Raw genomic sequence first — 5,608 nt, 5'->3', positions numbered from 1 at the left:
AGAAAGACCCGCCATGCGCTGCCATTCAAGCACAGCCGGGAATGCTGGGAGTTGTTTACGTCATCAAGGGGAGGGGTGCGGGCCGCCCCCACGATGCTACGGCTTAAAGGCGCAGCGCGGGACTCGCGCGCTCTCCCGCCAGAGCTGGAAGGTAACGACGGTCGCTAAACGAAGCGAAACCTCCGTACTTCGCAATTTCCCAGCTCTAGAAGACGCAAAGAGCACATCATGTCAGACTTTTGCAAAGGGCAACAAGCGAGGCTACAAATCATGGTGTAGTTACTGAGCAGCTTTATGTTATTATTACTACATTTAATCATTTAGCTGACGCTTTTTGCAAAGTAACACTAAATCTACTAACAATTACTCCCACACAGCTGGGCAGTTTTTACTGGAGCAGTTAGGGTAAGTACCTTGCTCAAAGCAAAGGTACTACAGCTGGAGGTGGGACTTGACCCTGTGACCTTTGGATCCAAAGGCAGCAGCTCCAACCACTGCACTACCAGCTGTCCCATTATTATTACCAGCTGTATTATTATCATTACTATTACTTCTAATTGTTGGGATAAACTTATTTTTCCGGAGTTACTCTCCCACAAAGTCACTTTCCCACAGTCTGGCACAGAATAACTTGCAGTGATTGTTCAGCCTTGATTTTCAGTTCTTACATTTAATATTCATTCAGCAGATTCTTTTCTCCAAAGTGATGTACATCTTTACTTTCCACCTGATGCACTGATGTTCATTGCTTGAACGGGTACATAAAATGCAGGTTAGATGAATCCTGATAACCTTCCTACAATTTTTTTTTTTCCCCTTCGATAAAGTACACAAACATTTTACATACCATACAGGAGTAGTAGCTGTGTAAAGGCTTATCTGGGGATTATCGTGAGTTACAGTGCATGAACATTTACACCATACATAAGATGGAGAGATCTTGGGCAAAGTGAGTCTGGAAAAGGTGAGTTTCCAGACCCTTCTTGAACGTAGACAGTTTCAGCAGTTCTGAGTGAGAGGGGGAGGTCGTTCCACCACGACGGAGCCAGAACCGAGAAGCTTCGTGCTTCGCTTCTCACGCGCGGGACCACCAAGCAAGCGAAGGGGTCTGGCTGGGGTGTAGCAGTTGATATTTGTGTGACGCTGTCTTGAGTAAATGTGTTGATGATTAAATTTAATTAAAAGACACATTTCTGTCAAAATGAACCAATGAATTCTGAAGAAATGGAGAGGAAAGTTAAGTGAAGCAACGGTGGCTAAGGATTGGCTGAAGAATATCATCGCTGGTTATGTTCTTAAACCATTCCTGTTAAGTACTCATAGCTTATTCAAGAGTACAGCAACGATGCACACCGGCTCACCGCCTGTTAGTTGTTCCACCAGCAGATGTTTTACCTCTTGATGCCTCTTGATTTCCCAGCAGGTTCATTGTGGAGACATGTGAAAGCCTAACCAAAGGAGAGCATCCAGCCCTCCCACTTACCGTTGATTATGCTGAGAAAGGCCAGCTTCTGCTTAGGTAATAGTGTGGATAGAAATAATTTTCTTTTCCCATATACTGTTACCCTCTGTGTGAGAATGGAAAATGGGTTACATTGGAATAACACTGCTGGAGTGAATATGCAGCAATGGTGGAGAAAATAAAATACGGATAGATGGCAAAATAGATATTTCCATTTATTGTCAGTGCAGTGCCACAGTCTGAGTTTGTAGGAAAGAATTACTTCTTATTTAATTCTCCAGATAAATAAGATGCATCCAAAGATGCACATCTGTGTTGCTGGACCCCATGATATTTTGAACACTTGTAGATCATAATGAAGAGCTACATGTCCAACAAGAAAATCCTAATTAGCCGTGTGTTGTCGGTAATATTTTCATAAACGCGGTGATTGCTTTCAGAGTACGCTGGCAGAAGGACTGAAGCTCTTCTCCAAAGCCGCACCATCTGGATGTACCCTGTGGAAGTCCTCCCAGAGGCCTCCACTGCTGACATCGTATGGTGGTAAAACGTTTTTAGCTTCGTTTGGATAAAATTCAGGACAACTTTGAGCATTTTATTTTTATTTAGAACAGAAAAATGCAATGCGTGAAAAATCTTCCACTGAAACATTCTTTTTTTTTTTTTTTTTTCTGTGAATATCTAAGACTTTGTTGCAGTCCCAGAAGAGACATAGGATGTGATCCTAGCATCTTACTATTCGCTGAACTCTTTTATATTTGTTAAATTGTGTATAAAAAAAAAAAAAAAAAAAAGTCTTTGAAAAAGTGGAACACATTGGTGAGATACAGTTTGCAGTTACTTGACCCTCTGTGAAAGGCAGCCCTTTGTGTGACAGCAAGAAACCCAAATGACAGCGGAAGCCATCCATTTCAGGCCTCCATCATCAACAGAGTGTTGTTTTTCCACCAGCTGACTGATGGTTCACTGGGGCTGGGGTGCCTGCCAGTAAAATGAAAATGAAGTGAGCCCTTTTGGTGCCGTTAGTAAATCGTCATCTGACATTTCCACCAACGGAGCAGCAGTATGCTGGGATTCAGGAAGCTGGTGGGGCATGAACTGGATGGGAAGGGTGTAAAAGTGACACTCAGGCCATGCAGCAGTACCTTCCTTAACTTCCCTGCAGCTTGTGCAGATGGACCTCATCCTGCTGGCAAGGGAATGAAGTTTTCTGTCATGGAAGGAGTAGCTCAGTCATTATCCAGTTACTATATATTCACTGAGGGGGGCACAGTGGTGCAGTGGGTTGGACTGGGTCTTGCTCTCTGGTGGGTCTGGGGTTCGAGTCCCGCTTGGGCTGCCTTGCGACAGAGTGGCATCCCGTCCTGGGTGTGTCCCCTCCCCCTCCAGCCTTTTGCCCCGTGTTGCCGGGTTAGGCTCCGGCTCCCTGCAACCCCGTATGGGACAAGCGGTTCCGAAAGTGTGTGTGTGTGTAACCACTAGTACGAAACAGACCAGCAGATGTCAAAGTGGCAAATGCATCCTTGCTTAGATACTTCTGTTGTAACTTAAATGGTGCTTCACCATTTGTAATGTATAACTCACTTTTTTTTCCTGTCTTCTAAAATTCTAAATAAAACAAGAACATAAAAGTTGTCTAAGATTACTTTACAGGCCACAGGTAACTTTGACAGTGCTTTGAAAATTCCATATTTTTGGGCAACCAAGTTTACCAAGACTTGACATCAGGCTGGTGATATTAGTGGGTTTTTTTTTTTTTTTTTTTTTAATACTGCATCTGCAGCAACCGTTTAAATAGTTTGCTTTTTCTCCGTTTGTGTAGCATTTCCAGATATCCTTCATGCATCTATACATCACTTTCAGTTAACAATTCGACAAACCTTTCCCGCCGTTTCCACACCATACCACGCTCACATCTGATTTACTGAACAGCAGTCTAAATAAACCTACAAACAGTACCATGATACATGAATGTGGAACTCAAACCTCTTCTGAAAAACAATTGCTTTATCTGTGAATTCTGTAGTCTCGATTATCTGGGCAGAAAAGGAACAGCAGTGGGACGGATAACAAATAAGACAGATGATACAGAAACATTTAATATGAGCTGTATTTGGAAATGGGTTTAGATAGGCTGAGTAATGAAACAAAAATCTATGAAAACCATTTATTGTCAACCCTAGGCAGTAATCGTTATTTCTGTGTTTTTAATATAAAATGTAAAAGAAAAAAAATTAAACTCGTTACTACAGTGCATTGTTATAATTCAGCTAATGTAAGTTTCAAAAAAAAAAACATGAAACAACTCTTCATATGGAGTAAGATGTTCAGAGAGGGGTGAACATTATTGCTTTGTGCATTGGGAAGGTTTTCAATCAAAGACATTTTGTCAAAGGCCACGTAATTGAAAACCAGGTAATCGGGTCTTTACTGTAATGTGATTTTGGGGTGTTTACTTTTTAATAACTTTTTATCAAATATTTATTGTCAAATATACCTCGTGGTTCAGGTGTTGAGATCCTGCCTGAGATGATTATTATAATATGGATGCACATCTGAATTTGAAATTAATTTAATTACTCATCTTATTTCTCAGCTCGCCCGTGGAAGGTGACAGCTAAACACAACTAATTAAATACCTCTGAGACTACTTCTATTTGTTGGTATTGTTTAGGAGTACAACATACTTGTCAACACTTACAAGTAAGCGCACGCATGCTTGTCCTGAGCAGGGTCACGGCAAGCCGGGGCCGAACCCAGCAACAGAGGGCTGAAGAGGGAGGGGGCGCACCCTGGATGGGACGCCGGTCTGCCGCACGGCACCCCAGCCAGGACTCAAACCCCAGACCCACCACCCAGCAGACTCTGGCCAGACCTGCTGCGCTACCCCCAATAAAGTACTCATAAATGTAATTTTCAACTGAGTGATGCTGACTGCTTCTTTTCCTGCTGCTTTGTGGATAATTACGTTTTACTGTAACGCTCTGGTTGTCCAATAAAGCCCACCTTTGGATGCTCCCTACATTATTAAAGTGAAAACCTATGTGAAAATATGAAAAAAAAAGTGTTTCTATCATGAGTTGTGTTACTGCAGCCATTTTTTAAAAATTACAGCTTCAAAAAAATTTTGAAATATTAAGGCTGCCACACAATCATGTCACTGACTGCTTACATAATGCTTAGTATTATTCATCATGTTCAAGACAGTAGACTGCGCTCACAACCTCTAGGCTTCAGATTTTACCTTTCGTGCACTTCTAAAAATATTCTGAAAAGCTCTGAATCTGCCTGCGTGAAGCCTTTCTACCTGTTACCGGTTCCTGTGACCCAAACTTGGCCCAAGGTCACGAGACATGTGAAAGCAGCTTTTACATCAACTATACAGCGTTTTTTTTATCTAATCAGAAGTGTTATTTTTGCGATTATAAATATGCTCATAATTAAACCTTTCTGTGTTGCATTTTACATTATTCAGAGTGTCGTGGAAGATGCTACTGTCACCACCCCAGCAGGTGAAAGCCCTGAGGTCCACCAGAGGCAGCACCTGAGGGCCATATAATTAAGCCAACATACCTGCTGTCAATGAATTCGATCAGTTCCCAACCCTATAAAGGGGCTGAAGCTGATTGAAGTAGCTCTTCACTGCTTTTCTTGTGGTTGTTGGGTGGCTCATGGTTACTGACCTGGTCCTTGGTGGTTCTGTTCTATCCCTAAGCTCCCATTCTGTGCATAGCTAGTCAATTATGACCCTGTCCAGTTGCTGTGTACCTCCTTGTCTCTCATATCTTTGCATTAGTCAACTCTAGTTCACTTTTTTCATGTAGTATTATGTGCCTTTTGTTTGGTGTCCATTGTCACCTGGCGGTTATGATGCTTCATGTCCATGTCTGAGTGGTATAGTAAAATGTCTTGTGTCTGGATCTTAATTATTGTTTTACAGGGGATGATGCTTAAGAGTGTTAATAAAACTAATGTCCAGCATGCAATGTGATGGGCTACTTGTTTCTTTGTCCTAGTCATCATGCTCTGTCTTAGTAAGCAGTGTTACTGTTTTTCTTTTTACTGATGCTTCTGTGGGACAGGGTTGGGGAAGGGTGATGTAGTTGGCTTCCTTTATATACGTTTATATCACTGACAGTGAGGATT

This window comes from Scleropages formosus, chromosome 1 (assembly GCF_900964775.1).
Source record: "Scleropages formosus chromosome 1, fSclFor1.1, whole genome shotgun sequence".
Taxonomy (NCBI): Eukaryota; Metazoa; Chordata; class Actinopteri; order Osteoglossiformes; family Osteoglossidae; genus Scleropages; species Scleropages formosus.
This window is presented reverse-complemented; position numbering follows the sequence as displayed.